This window comes from Rhinopithecus roxellana, chromosome 15 (assembly GCF_007565055.1).
Source record: "Rhinopithecus roxellana isolate Shanxi Qingling chromosome 15, ASM756505v1, whole genome shotgun sequence".
In the NCBI taxonomy this organism is placed as follows: domain Eukaryota; kingdom Metazoa; phylum Chordata; class Mammalia; order Primates; family Cercopithecidae; genus Rhinopithecus; species Rhinopithecus roxellana.
The window spans coordinates 107522113-107540862 of NC_044563.1; the positions used below are offsets into that span (position 1 = coordinate 107522113).

General features: G+C 40.5%; 2 pseudogenes across 2 annotated transcripts in view; one reads left to right on the forward strand and one right to left on the reverse strand.

Moving 5' to 3' along the window:
- The window catches only part of LOC115893642, a 41962-nt pseudogene extending 28902 nt beyond the window's left edge, over window positions 1-13060 (reverse strand). Inside the window, exon 1 of the transcript XR_004053709.1 lies at window positions 12503-13060. The product of XR_004053709.1 is annotated as a succinyl-CoA:3-ketoacid coenzyme A transferase 1, mitochondrial pseudogene (transcript). The remainder of the gene's footprint in view (window positions 1-12502) is intronic.
- A 101-nt stretch (window positions 13061-13161) lies between these two features.
- LOC104658368 lies at window positions 13162-15870 on the forward strand (annotated as a pseudogene). The gene has a single exon (XR_004053727.1). The product of XR_004053727.1 is annotated as a succinyl-CoA:3-ketoacid coenzyme A transferase 1, mitochondrial pseudogene (transcript).
- The last annotated feature ends 2880 nt before the right edge of the window (window positions 15871-18750 follow it).

The window sequence follows — 18750 nt, forward strand, 5'->3', positions numbered from 1 at the left end:
GCAGGCTCCCAACTGCTTGCCCAGCCAAATAATATTGATCTTCTGGCTCCATTTCATTTTAGTCCTTTAACTGCTCACATCTCTGGATGGCATTGCACAGCAAGACACAAGTTCCATCACCATGGTGTCAATTCTGCCTTCAAAACTCAGCTTTGTTCCAACTCTGTCAGGGTTAGAAGCAGCACAGGCTGTAATGGTATTTTCTTAGCCACCCCCTCAGCCTGCTGATCTTTGTTCAGCTAGGGGAATGCTCATTTTTAGTGAGTCAGATGACCCCCTTTCTGCGCCCTTCATTCAATGGATCCCTCATTTTGGACATGCTGACAAATGTTCAAATGAAATTTCCTTTGGCTACAACTTGTCCCAACCTTTCTTGTTATCATCTCAGCCCTTCTATCATCTAAACAAGGACCTGCCAACTTATTGTGTGTTAATGCCCTTCATCTCCCTTTCTCCCCACATTATTTTTCACTCGGCTTCTCTCAGTTACTCTTCTCTGTGCTCTCCTGGAGATCCTTGACTCTAGTGCATTTAAACCTTTGGACTAACAAGTGCTCTGAGCTGTTTTCTTTCTCCTGGGAAACCAACTGGAAAGTCATCCAGACATGCTGACCCAGCCACATTTCAAACTAGCGCCAGAGAAGCTGTGAAAGAGCCTCCAATCTCTAAGGATCCCTAGAGATTCAACTGAGTATCCCTGAATTTGAGGAACACACACACACATCCACATCCACATACACATACACACACACTTCCACAGCCTAAAGGTCCAGGTGACATAACATTAACAACAACCATAAAAATATCTCTATCCTTGCCACCATCTGATCACATAAAACTTCAGCCTCTGACGAAGACCCCAACCCCCATAAGCATTTATGGGAGTTTATTTGTATGTACACATGCAAATCTAGTCAGGAACTATGTGTCTTTTCTGGGCACACTGCTACCACACTGCCTCTGCTGTCTTCTCTCAGGCTACTATAGTTTCCTACCTGATGCCATTACTCACTCTCTGGAACAGCCAAAACTGCAAAGTGGTCTGTGGCACCAAGGGGTGGGATAACCAGCACAGCACTGCCAGACCCATCCAATTGAGTGTAATATAAAGTGGAGACAGTAGTAATGAAATAGATTGCAGGATGTCATCTCTTCTCCTACAGCTCAGCTACAATTCCATGGAATTGAGCTGGGCATAGATCAGAGGGACTGGTACCACATTACATGCAGAATCATACCCGCTCTTGCCCCACCTCCATCACCAAAGCCACGTAAATAGTCCAAGCCCTTCATGCACACATATTTCTCCCTTTAAGATACTTTCCTACCCAAAGTGGCTCCCCACACAAATAGACCTCCACAAACTGCCATCTTGTTCCATTCACTCACCCCTACCTCACCCACCCAAGATCCCAGATCTCCAGGCATACCCAAATCCAAAAATGTGCAGACCATAAGTTCCACTGCATTTTCATACTTATATATTATTTTTAAGTGATTCATTTCAAAGTTGGAGCATAGTTCTAGACTCTGGGAATTCAAAAATGAAAGACATGCATTACTGCATTTCCTTGGATTGAATTTTTCTTCATCTGAGATTTGTGTCTCCAAAGTGCAGTATGGGTCCTATGAAGGTACAGCAAGCCCAGGAGCTAGGATGTTATGCTACCCTGATCAATGTAGCTACTTTTGTGAGTTTTCCCTGGAACAAGAGCCAATGTCCTGTCATAAGATCCAGAATCCCACAGGAAGAAATTGATCCTAATAGCACGCAGAATGAATACAATAAGGAAAATGGCTGAAACAAATGGATCTTGACACCACATTAATAGCTTTTTGTGTAGAAGAAAATGAATTCAGGAGTAAAAAATAGAAATTAATGAAGGCACCTTAGGCAAAGTCCTCCACCTCCTCCTAAATGATGGTTTTAGTAGGGTCTATCCTCCCCTCAAAGATGACCAATGGTACTGCTAAGAACTCTGGAAGATACTGTACAATTTGAATAGGATAAGCAGATTCAGAAGGCTCCACAGGCTATGAGCAGAGTCACTTCTCAAGGGAAGTGGTAAATTTCCACAGCCACTAGAGATCATTTGGCTGATATTTCAATACCAACAGTCTATGTCTTCAAAGAGTATTTATAGCTTTAATGGCATTAAGGTGACTGAACTCCCTGGGACTCCTAAACTTTTATTTGTTAGTAAAAAGTATTAATCATCTTGATGCCAGATTAGCCTATGGGGATTTTTTCCTTAGAAACTAATACCTCATCCTCAGTTATCTTCAGCTGCAGAGTCTCAGCCCCAGCAAGGCTAGATCAGCCTAAGTAGAACTGAACACCTTTCAAGGGAGCAGCAAAGGTCACACGGGGATGGGAGGAATGTGTCATAAGCAGGATTTTTCTTCCTTTCCTTGTCTTGCATGTGCCCAAGGCAGAATCTGGGCCACCCCCTTAAGATTTTCTAGGACTTGCAGATATCTAACACTAAAAAATTAAAACAAGAGAGGGTCAAGATGGCAGACTAGAAGTAGCTGGTGTGTGCCGCTCTCACAGAGAGTGGTGAGTAATCACTCATGCTACAAGTCAATTGTCTAAAAAGCCTCATAGGGATCCATCAAGGAAGTGAGGGGACACTAAGAACAGAGAACAGTGAAGCTTGGCAGCAGCACCTCCGGGATCAACATGGAGCCAGAAGGAGCTCCCCAACATGGAGAAAACGTGAATGAGTGAGAGCCCCTGGGGGATTCAAACTTCCCACAGGGACCTGTACAATCCTGGAAATGAGAGAATCACCTCGGCCTCCTGGGTCTCTAGATTAATCCAAAGAGCCACCTGGAGTTTTTATAAAGGCAACACTCAAGTCCATGGGGACCTCCCATAGGCCTTGGACCCTGGACCAGCCCAGTGCTAGCTGCCATAGCCATGATAGAGGCCACAGTCATGGTGTCTGGAAGCAGGAAGACTGGACCATTCCCCCTGTCAGACAAGGCTCAATGCCAGCTTCCAGCACAACAGCTCAGCTTCAGCCTGAACTCTGCCAAGGGACACAGCTCCATGTTCCCCCAGGAAGCACCTGAATGGTGGAACAGGAGACCTCACCCATCCTTGCTGCTCCTAGCTTGGTGGGACACACCAGCTGGGGTTTCCGGCACAAAGCCTTGCCTCTACCAAAATTTTGTGGGTGGGCACAGTCCCATGTTCCCCTGGGAAGCACTCAGAGGGTGGATCAGATGACTCCACCCACTCCTGCTACTCCTAGCTGAGTGAGACTTGCTGGCTTGGTTGGTGCCCAAGCAGGTAGGGAGCCTTCACTCTTAGAATACTGTGAGGGCTGAGATGCCTGAGTTCTCACAGGCCAGCAGGGGACTAGGACATGCCTCCCTGCACCGGGTATGTCTGGGAAAGGTATGGCCTGTCTGCCAACCATAGCCCCTTCCTGAGGGAGCACTGTGACCCAGAACACCTAACAAAGAAAATGCTGGCATGAAAACAGTAATTGGAGGGGGTTCCTCCAAGGCCTCCAAGGCCCAGGAGCAGCACAGGTGAGGGAGTCAACTCTCTCCGCCATACCCATAGAGCACTACCACCAAAATGCGTCAAAACGTAAAAGATCCATGGGCTAAGAGTCTATCTGCTGGCCACAACTCTTAACTTCAGCCTACTGAATAACAGTCCAAACCACAACACCAAAATACTTTGCCAATACACAGCACCTGTGAAAACTAAAGGAGGGGCGATTCCAAGATGGTCAAATAGGAATACCCAGTCTACAGCTCCCAGCATGAGCAATGCAGAAGACAGGTGATTTCTGCATTTCCAACTGAAGTACCGGGTTCATCTCACTGGAGCTTGTCGGACAGTGGGGGCAGGACAGTGGGTGCAGCCCACCAAGCATGAGCCAAAGCAGGGCGAGGCATCACCTCACCTGGGAAGCACAAGGGGTCAGGGAATTCCCTTTCCTAGACAAGAAAAGCTGTGACAGATGGCACCTGGAAAACCAGGTCACTCCCACCCTAATACTATGCTTTTTCAATGGTCTTAGCAAATGGCACACGAGTAGATTATATCCCGCACCTGGCTTGGGGGGTCCCATGCCCACAGAGCCTCACTCATTGCTAGCATAGCAGTCTGAGATCGAACTGCAAGGCGGCAGTGAGACTAGGGGAGGGGTGCCTGCCATTGCTGAGGTTTGAGTAGGTAAACAAAGCACAGGGAAGCTCGAACTGGGTGGAGCCCACTGCAGCTCAAGGAGGCCTGCCTGCTTCTGTAGACTCCACCTCTGGGGGCAGGACATAGCAAACCAAAAGGCAGCAGAAACCTCTGCAGACTTAATTGTCCCAGTCTGACAGCCTTGAAGAGAGTAGTGGTTCCCCCAGCACGGAGTTTGAGATCTGAGAAAGGACAGACCACCTCCTCAAGTGGGTCCCTGACCCCCGAGTAGCCTAACTGGGAGGCACCCCCCAGTAGGGGCAGACTGACACCTCACACGACTAGGTACCCCTCTGAGATGAAGCTTCTAGAAGAACGATCAGGCAGCAACATTTGCTGTTCAGCAATATTCGCTGTTCTGCAGCCTCTGCTGCTGATACCCAGGCAAACAGAGTCTGGAGTGAACCTCCAGCAAACTCCAACAGACCTGCAGCTGAGGGTCCTGACTTTTAGAAGGAAAATTAACAAACAGAAAGGACATCCACACCAAAACCCCATCTGTATGTCACCATGATCAAAGACCAAAGGTAGATAAAACTACAAAGATGGGGGAAAAAATAGAGCAGAAAAGCTGAAAATTCTAAATATCAGAGCACCTCTCCCCCTCGAAAGGAGCACAGCTCCTCGCCAGCAATGGAACAAAGCTGGATGGAGAATGACCTTGACGAGTTGAGAGAAGAAGGCTTCAGACAATCAAACTTCTCCAAGCTAAAGGAGGAAGTTCGAACCCATCACAAAGAAGATAAAAACCTTGAAAAAAGATTAGATGAATGGCTAACTAGAATAACCAGTGTAGAGAAGTCCTTAAATGACCTGATGGAGTTGAAAACTATGGCATGAGAACTACATGACGAATGCACAAGCTTCAGTAGCCGATTCAATCAAGTGGAAAAAAGGGTATCAGTGATTGAAGATCAAATGAACGAAATGAAGCGGGAAGAGAAGTTCAGAGAAAAAACAGTAAAAACAAATGAAGAAATATGGGACTATGTGAAAAGACCAAATCTACATCTGATTGGTGTGGCTGAACGTGACAGGGAAAATGGAACCAAGTTGGAAAACACTCTTCAGGATATTATCCAGGAGAACTTCCCCAACCTAGCAAGGAAGGCCAACATTCAAATTCAGGAAATACAGAGAATGCCACAAAGATACTCCTTGAGAAGAGCAACTCCAAGACACATAATTGTCAGATTCACCAAAGTTGAAATGAAGGAAAAAATGTTAAGGGCAGCCAGAGAGAAAGGTTGGGTTACCCACAAAGGGAAGCCCACCAGACTAACAGCAGATCTCTAGGCAGAAACGCTACAAGCCAGAAGAGAGGGGGGCCAATAATCAACATTCTTAAAGAAAAGAATTTTCAACCCAGAATTTCATATCTAGCCAAACTAAGCTTCATAAGTGAAGGAGAAATAAAATCCTTTACAGACAAGCAAATGCTGAGAGATTTTGTCACCACCAGACCTGCCTTACAAGAGCTCCTGCAGGAAGCACTAAACATGGAAAGGAACAACTGGTACAAGCCACTGCAAAAACATGTCAAATTGTAAAGACCATCAATGCTAGGAAGAAACTGCCTCAACTAATGAGCAAAATAACCAGCTAACATCATAATGACAGGATCAAATTCACACATAACAATATTAACCTTAAATGTAAATGGGTTAAATGCTCCAATTAAAAGACACAGACTGGCAAACTGGATAAAGAGTCAAGACCCATTAGTGTGCTGTATTCAGGACACCCATCTTAGGTGCAGAGACACACATAGGCTCAAAATAAAGGGATGGAGGAAGATCTACCAAGCAAATGGAAAACAAAAAATTGCAGTAGTTGCAACCCTAGTCTCTGATAAAACAGACTTTAAACCAACAAAGATCAAAAGAGACAAAGAAGGCCATTACATAATGGTAAAGGGATCAATTCAACAAGAAGAGTCAACAATCCTAAATATATATGCACCCAATACAGGAGCACCCAGATTCATAAAGCAAGCCCTTAGAGACCTACAAAGAGACTTAGACTCCCACACAATAATAATGGGAGACTTTAAAATCCCACTGTCAACATTAGACAGATCAACGAGACAGAAAGTTAACAAGAATATCCAGGAATTGAACTCACCACTGCACCAAGTGGACCTAATAGACAGCTACAGAACTCTCCACTCCAAGTCAAGAGAATATACATTCTTCTCAGCACCACATCGCACTTATTCCAAAATTGACCACATAGTTGGAAGTAAAGCACTCCTCAGCAAATATAAAAGAACAGAAATTATAACAAACTGTCTCTCAGACCACAGTGCAATCAAACTAGAACTCAGGATTAAGAAACTCACTCAAAACTGCTCAACTACATGGAAACAGAACAACCTGCTCCTGAATGACTACTGGGTACATAATGAAATGAAGGCAGAAATTGGTTTCAATTGTTCTTTGAAACCAATGAGAACAAAGATACAACATACCAGAATCTCTGGCTCACATTTAAAGCAGGGTGTAGAGGGAAATTTACGGCACGAAATGCCCACAAGAGAAAGCAGGAAAGATCTAAAATTGACACCCTAACTTCACAATTAAAAGAACTAGAGAAGCAAGAGCAAAAACATTCAAAAGCTAGCAGAAGGCAAGAAATAACTAAGATCGGAGTAGAACTGAAGGAGATAGAGACACAAAAATCTCTTCAAAAAATCAATGAATCCGGGAGCTGGTTTTCCAAAAAGATCAACCAAATTGATAGACCACTAGCAAGACTAATAAAGAAGAAAAGAGAGAAGAATCAAATAGACACAATAAAAAATGATAAAGGGGATATCACCACCGATCCCATAGAAATACAAACTACCATGAGAGAATGCTATAAATACCTCTATGCAAATAAACTAGAAAATCTAGAAGAAATGGATAAATTCCTGGACACATACACCCTCCCAAGACTAAACCAGGAAGAAGTTGAATCCCTGAATAGATCAATAACAGGCTCTGAAATTGAGGCAATAATTAATAGCCTACCAACCAAAAAAAAGCCCAGGACCAGATCGATTCACAGCTGAATTCTACCAGAGGTACAAGGAGGAGCTGGTACCATTCCTTCTGAAACTATTCCAATCAATAGAAAAAGAGGGAATCCTCCCTAACTCTTTTTATGAGGCCAACATCATCCTGATACCAAAGCCTGGCAGAGACACAACAAAAAAAGAGAATTTTCAACCAATATCCCTGATGAACACCGATGCAAAAATCCTCAATAAAATACTGGCAAACTGAATCCAGCAGCACATCAAAAAGCTTTTCCACCGTGATCAAGTGGGCTTCATCCCTGGGATGCAAGGCTGGTTCAACATACACAAATCAATAAACGTAATCCAGCATATAAACAGAACCAAAGACAAAAACCACATGATTATCTCAATAGATGCAGAAAAGGCCTTTGACAAAATTCAACAGCCCTTCATGCTAAAAACTCTCAATAAATTAGGTATTGATGGGACGTATCTCAATATAATAAGAGCTGTCTATGACAAACCCACAGCCAATATCATACTGAATGGGCAAAAACTGCAAGCACGCCCATTGACAACTGGCACAAGACAGGGATACCCTCTCTCACCACTCTTATTAAACATAGAGTTGGAATTTCTGGCCAGGGCAAGCAGGCAGGAGAAAGAAATAAAGGGTATTCAATTAGGAAAAGAGGAAGCCAAATTGTTCCTGTTAGCAGATGACATGATTTTACATTTAGAAAATCCCATCATCTCAGCCCCAAACCTCTTTAAGCTGATAAGCAACTTCAGCAAAGTCTCAGGATACAAAATCAATGTGCAAAAATCACAAGCATTCTTATACACCAATAACAGACAAACAGAGAGCCAAATCATGAGTGAACTCCCATTCACAATTGCTTCAAAGAGAATAAAATACCTAGGAATCCAACTTACAAGGGATGTGAAGAACCTCTTCAAGGAGAACTACAAACCACTACTCAACGAAATAAAAGAGGACACAAACAAATGGAAGAAGATTCCATGCTCATGGATAGGAAGAATCAATATCATGAAAATGACCATACTGCCCAAGGTAATTTATAGATTCAATGCCATCCCCATCAAGCTACCAATGACTTTCATCACAGAATTCGAAAAAACTACTTTAAAGTTCATATGGAAGTAAAAAAGAGCCCGCATTGCCAAGTCAATCCTAAGTCAAAAGAACAAAGCTGAAGGCATCATGCTACCTTACTTCAAACTATACTACAAGGCTACAGTAACCATAACAGCATGGTACTGGTACCAAAACAGAGATATAGACCAATGGAACAGAACAGAACCCTCAGAAATGATACCACACATCTACAACCATCTGATCTTTGACAAACATGACAAAAACAAGAAATGGGGAAATGATTCCCTATTTAATAAATGGTGCTGGGAAAACTCACTAGCCATATGTAGAAAACTGTAAGTGGATCCCTTCCTTATACCTTATATAAAAATTAATTGAAGATGGATTAAAGACTTAAATGTTAGACCTAAACCCATAAAAACCCTAGAAGAAAACCTAGGTAATACCATTCAGGACATAGGCATGGGCAAGGACTTCATGTTTTGGTCTAAAACACCAAAAGCAATGGTAACAAAAGTCAAAATCGACAAATGAGATCTAATTAAACTAAAGAGCTTCTGCACACCAAAAGAAACTACTACCAGAGTGAACATGCAACCTACAGAATGGGAGAAAATTTTTGCAATCTACTCATCTGACAAAGGGCTAATATCCAAAATCTACAAAGAACTCAAACACATTTACAAGAAAAAAACAAACAACCCCATCAAAAAGCAGACAAAGGATATGAACAGACACTTCTCAAAAGAAGACATTTATGCAGCGAACAGACACATGAAAAAAAGCTCATCATCACTGGACATCAGAGAAATGCAAATCAAAACCACAATGAGCTACCATCTCACACCAGTTAGAATGGCAATCATTAAAAAGTCAGGAAACAACAGTTGTTGGAGAGAATGTGGAGAAATAGGAAGACTTTTACACTGTTGGTGGGACTGTAAACTAGTTCAACCATTGTGGAAGACAGTGTGGCGATTCCTCAAGGATCTAGAACTAGAAATACCCAGCCATCCCATTACTGGGTATATACCCAAAAGATTATAAATCATGCTATTATCAAGACACATGCACACATATGTTTATTGCAGCACTATTCACAATAGCAAAGATTTGGAATCAACCCAAATGTCCATCAATAATAGACTGGATTAAGAAAATGTGGCACATATACACCATGGAATACTATGCAGCCATAAAAAGGATGAGTTCATGTCCTTTATAGGGACATGGATGAAGCTGGAAACCATCATTCTCAGCAAACTATCGCAAGAACAAAAAACCAAACACCGCATGTTCTCACTCATAGGTGGCAACTGAACAATGAAATGACTTGGACACAGGAAGGGGAACATCACACACCGGGGCCTGTTGTGGATTGGGGGAAGCGGGGAGGGATAGCATTAGGAGATATACCTAATGTAAATGACGAGTTAAGGGGTGCAGCATACCAACATGGCACATGTATACATATGCAACAAACCTGCACGTTGTGCACATGTACCCTAGAACTTAAAGTATAATAATAATAAAAATAAAAAATAAAACTAAAGGAAAAAATCAAATACAAAAAAAAGATCTGCACAGAGTCTTGGCCTTCTGAAAGCCTCCAGAAACAAAGCCAACTGACTGTACTCAACTTACATCACAGTTAAAGAAACACTAGCACTTGCACATGAGAAAGAATCAGTGCAAGATCTCTGGCAACTCAAAATGCCACTGTGTGCCCTTAGCTACAAATGAACACACTAGTCCCCCAGAAATGGTTCTTAACCAGATTGAGATAACTGAAATGACAGCAACAGAATTCAGAATATGGGTGGCAAGGAAGTTCATCAAGATCAAGGAGAAAGTTGAAACCCAATCCAAGGAATAAAAGGAATGCAGTTAAACAACCTGGGAGCTGAAAAATGAAATAATAATTTTAAGAAAAAACCAGAATAAACTTCTAGAACTGAAGAATTTACTTCAAAACTTTTATAACATAATCAGAAGCATAAACAGCAGAATCGACCAAGCTGAGGAAAAAATCTCAGAGCTTGAAGATTGGTTCTTTGAAGCAACTAGATCCAACAAAAAGAAAGAAAAAATAATTTTAAAAAATGAACAAAACCTCTGAGAAATATGAGATCATGTAATGAGACCAAATCTATGACTCATGAATATTTCTGAAAGAAAAAGAGAGAGAGTAACTTGAAAAACACATCTGAGAATATAGTGCATGAAAATTTCCCTAATCTAGCTAGAGAGAAGGGCATACAAATTCAAGAAATACAGAGAACTGTTGCAAAATATTATACAAGCCAACTGCTCCGAAGGAATATAATTATTAGATTCACCACGGTGAATACAAAAGAAAAAATATTGAAGGCAGCTAGAGGAAAAGGTCAGGTCACCTAGAAAAGGAACCTCATCAGGCAAGCAGCAGACTTCTCAACAGAAACCTTAAAAACTAGGAGAGATTGGGGGCATGTTTAAGCATTCTTAGAAAAAAGAAATTCCAACCAAGAATCTCACATCTCACTAAGCTAAGTTTCTTGAGTAAAGGAGACATAAAATCCTTCTCAAACAAGCAAGCACTAAGGGAATTTGTTACCACCAGATCAGCCATACAAAAGGCCCTAAAAGGAATGGTAAACATGGACACAAAAGATTGAAACCTGCTACCACAAAAAAAAAAAACACACTCAAACACATCACTCACAGGCAATATGAAGCAATTTTACAAGCAAGTCTACAAAACAAACAGCCAGCAATATGACAACAGAATCAAAATCTTGTAATATTAACACTAACTCTGAATGTAAATTATCTAAACATCCATCTTAAAAGGCATAGAGTGCCAAGCTGTATAAAAAGACAAGAGCCAACTGTCTTCTGTCTTCAAGAGACACATCTCACATGTAACGACACCCACGGGCTAGAAATAAAGGAATGGAGAAAGATCTAACATGCAAACAAACAACAAAAAAAAAGCAAGAGTCACGATTCTAATATCAGATAAAACAGACTTTAAGCCAACAACAACCAAGAAAAACAAAGAAGGGCATTACATAATGATAAAGGGTTTATTTCAACAAGAAAACTCTACTATCCTAATATATATGCACCTGACACTGGAGCACCCAGATTTATAATAACAAGTTTTTGACCTACAAAAAGATTCGGACAGCCACAAAATAACACAGGGGACTTCATCACCCAACCGACAGTGCCAAACAGATTATTGAGGCAGAAAACTAACAAAGATATTCTGAACTTAAACTTGACACTTGCCCAATTGGGTCTAATAGACATCTACAGAATATTCCACCCAACAACCATAGAAAATAAATTCTTTTCATCTACACATGGAACATATTCTAAGATTGACCATATGCTTGGTCATAAGGCAAGTTGCAATAAATTCAAAAAAAAAAATTAAGACATACTAAGCACACTCTTGGACCACAGTGCAAAAAAAAAAAAAAAAAAAAAAAAAATACCAATAATATCTCTCAAAACTATATAAGAACATGGAAAACAAACAATTTGCTTCTAAATAACTATTGGGTGAACAACAAAATTAGGGCAGAAATTTAAAAGTTCATTGAAATTAATGAAAATAGAGATACAACTCATCAAAATCTTTGGAATGCAGCTAAAACAGTGTTAAGAGGAAAGTTTATAGTGCTAAATGCCTTCATGAAGAGGTTGGAAAGAGCTCAAATTAATGATGTAACATTGCACCTAAAAGATCTAGGGGGAAAAGAAGAATGATCCAACCCCAAAGATAGTAGAAGAAAAGAAATAACTAAAATCAGAGAACTGAATGAAATGGAGACCAAAAAGTCCATACAAAAGATTAATGAAACCAATAACTGTTTCTTCAAAGGAATAAACAAGATTGATAGATCACTAGCTAGATTAACAAAGAAAAGAAAAACGATCCAAATAAGCTCAATCAGAAATAACAAAGATGACATTACAAATGATCCCACAGACATAAAAAACATCCTCAGACACTACCACGAACACCTCTACGCACACAAATTAGAAAATCTAGAAGAAATAGATACATTTCTGGAAACACACAACCTCCAAAGATGTAACCAGGAAGAAAGTAAAAACCTGAACAGACAAATAACATGTTCCAAAACTGTATCGGCAATTTTAAAAACCTACCAACCTTCTTGTACCAGGGTCCCATACACTGTGGGGGTGTAAAATGCAGGAACTCCAGCCCTGCCTGCAGGGATCCTCTCTGCAAGCGTGCCCTGTGGTGTCAGCTCCACTTCTAATTCACCAGATAAGTACTGTCGTTCAAATTCTGCATTTTCTCCCACATATGAAGAGATCATGCGTTTTATCTGCTTGGACCGAAGCAAAAGCCCCAAACCAAAATTGTCAACCCCTGCGTTGTCGCTGACTGCAGTTAGTCCTTTTACTCCAGTTTTCAGTAAAGCATCTATAAGATTCTCTGGAATTCCACATAGCCCAAAACCACCAACCAAAACCGTTGCACCATCAGGAATGTCTTTTACAGCTTCTACTGGATCTGTATAAAACTTGGTATGGCGATGAGCACTGGTGGAAAAGGAACAAACACATCCCTTGTACCAGGCTCCCCTAGATCCGCGGGCAGAGGCGCAGAGCCGAAGGCCGGAGGAGAGGAGTTTGAGAGCCGCCATCTTCTGGCCGTGAGGCAGGAGGAGGCTTCCGGGTGGAGCGCGCGTTTGAGTGTCGGTGCGCGCTGTCCCGGGCGCCGCCGATTCACTGCGAAGGAAAGCAGGGCGGGCTGGAGCCTCCACAGCGCGGCTATGACGTCCTCCCGGCCTTTCGAGGAGGTTCGCCCATCGAATACAACAAAGATGGCAGTGTTGCCATTGCCAGTAAGCCAAGAGAGGTGAGGGAGTTCAATGGTCAGCACTTTATTTTGGAGGAAGCAATTACAGGGGATTTTGCTTTGGTGAAAACCTGGAAGGCGGACCGACCAGGAAACACGATTTTCAGGAAAAGTGCAAGGAATTTCAACTTGCCAATGTGCAAAGCTGCAGAAACCACAGTGGTAGAGGTTGAAGAAATTGTGGATATTGGAGCATTTGCTCCAGAAGACATCCATATTCCTCAGATTTATGTACATCGCCTTATAAAGGGAGAAAAATATGAGAAAAGAATTGAGCGTTTATCAATCTGGAAAGAGGGAGATGAGGAAGCCAAATGTGCTAAACCTGGAGATGACATAAGGGAACGAATCATCAAGAGGGCCGCTCTTGAGTTTGAGGATGGCATATATGCTAATTTGGGCACAGGAATCCCTCTCCTGGCCAGCAACTTTATCAGCCCAAATATGACTGTTCATCTTCAAAGTGAAAATGGAGTCCTGGGTTTGGGTCCATATCCTGGACAACATGAAGCTGATGCAGATCTCATCAATGCAGGCAAGGAAACAGTTACTATTCTTCCAGGAGCCTCTTTTTTCTCCAGCGATGAATCATTTGCAATGATTAGAGGGGGACATGTCGATCTGACAATGCTAGGAGCGATGCAGGTTTCCAAATATGGTGACCTGGCTAACTGGATGATACCTGGAAAGATGGTGAAAGGAATGGGAGGTACTATGGATTTAGTGTCCAGTGCCAAAACCAAAGTGGTGGTCACCATGGAGTATTCTGCAAAGGGAAATGCACATAAAATCATGGAGAAATGTACATTACCATTGACTGGAAAGCAATGTGTCAACCGCATTATTACTGAAAAGGCTGTGTTTGATGTGGACAAGAAAAAAGGGCTGACTCTGATTGAGCTCTGGGAAGGCCTGACAGTGGATGACATACAGAAGAGTACCGGGTGTGATTTTGCAGTTTCACCAAAACTCATGCCAATGCAGCAGATCGCAAATTGAAACATGAATATTTGTACCAGGCTGCGTGTTTTTCATTTTAAACACATAGGATTTCATTGAAAGGACACCAATAATCATAAGTGTGTATTTAACAGGTGGTTTTTGATTAGTTTTCTTCTAGAGTTTCAGACTCTATGCATCCATATAAACTGTTCTCTAGGCATGCTGTGACATTTTAATAAAAAGCAGAAGGAGCATTTATAATGATCTCATTTATTAAGTGCCGAGAAGGTTGTCTTTATAATAGGCAATTCTATTGAATGCATTTTCACTGAATATGGTATGTATGCTAAATTATATGAACCTTTCCCCAAGAAGAGCCCTAGAAATTGATGTGGCTTTCCTCTTAACTATTAATTATTAATCCTGAAAGAAAGATAACATATTTGATTTTGTGGTTAGGAGAGTTGCTGTCGTGACTGTTTTTTCTTCAACCTCCTCTGACTTTTCTTTTGGGGCTTCAGATTTTATGATTACATCTTGTCCCCCTAGAGCATCCCCCTTCTTCCCATACTGCTTTTAAACAGATGCCCAAGAAGGCAAGCAGGAATGTCTCTTGTGGGGGAGAGCAGGGAGAAATAATTAGTTCAAACCAACTATCTATCTGTGCTTTTCAAAGACTAAGGCATATTATAGGAATAGGAACAGAAGAAACTGATTCTTCTGTTTTCTCATTTTAAAACAGCCCAGTATTCCTTTGTATTCTCAAGGGTCCTTGAAAATATTTCTGTTATTGAGACCCTGTGGGCTACTTGTGCTGTACCTCTTCTCAAGCCAAGAAGGGCTGCAGGATAATTTACCATGAATCCTTAGTAGCAATGACAGCAGAGTTAAAAAATAAAAGGTGCTTTACTTTCAGGCTCTCGTTTTGGTTCAGAAAAGATTTTAAATATTGAATGACACTTCTACAGAACAACAATTTTTCTTCTGCCAAGGCTACTTCCTTTAACAAAGTGTCTTTAATTCAGCCTTGTCCAACTAGGGAAAATAATGATGGACAGGTCTAGGATTTGAAGTCAGTGAACTTTTAGTGTCAGGGAATAAACATGGTGGGTAGATCAGATTTGAAAGAAACTTCCTTAGAGGTATTCTCAACACTAGACAGGGGCCCATGGGAATGACTTCAGAAGCATCCCCGATAATAGATGGGTAAGAAGTCTAGGCACCCTGAAGAACAGGTGAGACAGCTGGCCTCTGGACAGAGGTAGGCATAGTACAGTACAATATATCATTCGTCTGGTCCTAAATATAGGAACTTATTCATGTTTTTAGGTGATGGTGGTCATTGAAACTCACTTCTCTTCAGGTGTAGCTACAATTGTGTAATGTACAATATTAGAGAAAGGACAGGCTTTTAATAAGTAACACACACCATATATAAAATAGCCTTTCTGGCTGGCCACATGGTTAAATGCATACCTTCCCAGTACTGGGGCGAAACAAATGACCTTTCTTAGAATGTGCAAGTTTCATGAGAGTAATATATTGATATGATTTTGAAAAGAATTGTTGATAGTTACATCTTCAAATTTGCTTATCATTCCAGTATGCATCTTTAAGATACTGTGATTCTAAGTAGATGACTTTATATTCTTGATTAAAGAGTGCTATACTTGCTAAGAAATGTATTAAGGAATATAATAAATATTCCAAAGTGAAAAAAGAAAAAAACCTACCAACCTAAAAGAGCCCAGGAATAGATGAATTCTGACATGGTCTGGGTCTGTGTGCCCACCCAAATCTCATCTTGAATTGTAATCTGAATTGTAATCCCCAGGTGTTGGGGGACGGACCTCACAGAAGGTGATTAGATTATTGTGACGGTCCCCCTATGCTGTTCTCATGATAGAAAGAGAGTTCTCATGAGATCTGATGATTGTATAAGGGGCTTTCCCCCCTTCACCCATTCTTCTCTCTCCTGTCATCATGCGAAGAAGGATCTGTTGCTTTCCCTTCTGCCGTGATTGTAACCTTCCTGAGGCCTCCCCAACCATGTGGAACTGCAATTAAACCCTTTTTCTGTATTAATTACCCAATCTCAGGTATTTCTTTATAGAAGCATGAGAACAGACTAATACAGATTCACAGCCAAATTCTACCAGTCATACAAAGAATTGATACGAATCCTACTGAAACTATTTCAAAACATTTAGGAAAGAGCACTTCTCCCTAACTCATTCTATGAAGTCAGTGTCATCCTGGTATCAAAATCTGTCAGAGACACACACACAAAAAAGAAAACTTTAGGCCAATATCCATGATGAAGATAAACAAAAAAATCCTCAGCAAAATACTAGCATACCAAATCCAGTAGCACATCAAAAAGTTAATTCACCATGATCAAGTAGGCTTTATTCCTGGGATGCAAGTTTAATTCAACACACACAAATCAATAAATGTGATTCACCACACAAGCAGAATCAAAAAACAAAAATCATATGATTATCTCAGAGATACAGAAAAATATTTCAATAAAATCCAACATTTCATCATGATAAAAATCCTCAACAGACTAGGCAGCAAAGGAACACACTTCAAAATAAGAAGAGCTATCTATGACAAATCCACAACCAACATTATACTGAACAGGCAAAAGCTGGTACCATTTCCTGGGAGAACTGGAACAAGACAAGGATGCCTAGTCCCACCACTCCTATTCAACATAGTAGAAGGAGGCCTAGCCAGAGCAATCAGAGAAAGAAATAAAGTCATCCAAATAGGAAAATAAAAAGTCAAACTATCTCTCTTTGCTGATGATATGTTTCTATACATAGAAAACCCTAAAGATTCTCCCAAAAGTCTCCTGGAACTGTAAACATATTCAGTAAAGTTTCAGGATACGAAATAATTGTATAAAAATTAGTAGCATTTCTATACATCAGTGACATTCTAACTGAGAACCAAGTCAAGAACACAATCTCATATACAATAGCCACAAAAAATGAAGCATCTAGGAAAGTATGTAACCAAGGATGTGAAAGATCTCTACAAGGAGAATGACAAAACACTGCTGAAATAAATCAGAGATGACACAAATCTATGGAAAAATATCCTATGCTCACTGATTTGAAAAATCACTATTGTTAAAATGCTCATACTGCCCAAAGCAATTTACAGATTCAGTGCTATCCCTATCAAAATACCAATGTCATTTTTCACAGAATTAGAAAAATCTACTCTGAAATTCATATGGAACCAAAAAAGAATCCAAATAGTCAAAGCAATCCTAAACAAAAAGAACAAGCCAAAAGCATCATATGACCAGATTTTAAACTATACTCTAAGGCTAAGAAGCCAAGCCAGCATGGTACTGGTACAAAAACAGACACATAGAAAAATAGAACAGAATAAAGAGCACAGAAATAAAGTCACATACCTGTAACCATTAGATCTTTGAGAAAACTGACCAAAATAAGCAATGGAGAAAGGACTACCTATTCAGCGAATGATATTGGGATGACTAGCTAGCCATATGCAGAATAATGAAACTAGAACTCCTACCTCTCAACATGTACAAAAATTAACTCAAGATAGATTAAAGACTTAAATATAAAACCTTATACTACAAAAATCCTAGAAGATAACATAGGAATTTCCCTTCTCAACATGGGCTTTGACAAAGAATTTAAGGCTATGTCTCTAGGAACAATTACAACAAAAACAAAAAGGACCTAATTAAACTAAAGAACTTCTGCACAGCACAAGAAATTACCAACAAAGTAAACAGCCTACAGAATGGGAGAAAATATTCACAAACTATACGTCTGACAAAAGTCTAATATCCAGCATCTACAAGGAATTTAAATCAACAAGCACAAAACAAACTAATTCAAAAGTAGGCAAATGAAATGAACAGAGACTTCTCAAAAGAAGATGTACAAGTGGCCAAGAAACATGAAAAAATGATTGACATCATTAATCATCAGACAAATGCAAACCAAACAGCAACAAGGTACCATCTCACATCAGTCAGAGTAGCTATTACTAAAAAGTCAAAAAATAACAGATGCTGGCCAGGTTGCAGAGAAAAGGAAGCACTTATACATTGCTGGTAGGAATGCAAACTAGGTCAGCCACTGTGGAAAGCAGTTTGGAGATTTCTCAAAGAACACAAAACAGAACTACCATTCAACCTAGCAATCCCAATATTGGGTATATGCCCAAAGGAAAATAATTTATTATATCAAAAAGAAACATGCACCTGTGTGTTCACTGCAGTGCTAGTCATAATAGCAAAGACATGGAATCAACATAGGTAGGTACCCTTCAACAGTGGCTTGGATAAGAAAATGTGTTATATATATATACCATGGAATACTGTGCAATAATCAAAAAGAATAAAATTATATACTTTGTAGCAACATGGATGGAGCTTGAGGCCATTATCCTAAGAGAATTAATGCAAAAACAGAAAAACAAATGCCACATATTCTCACATATAAGTGGGAGCTAAACATTGAATACCCATAGACATAAAGATGGGGAACACTGGGGACTACTAGACAGGAGAGGGAAGGAGGGAGGCAGGCATG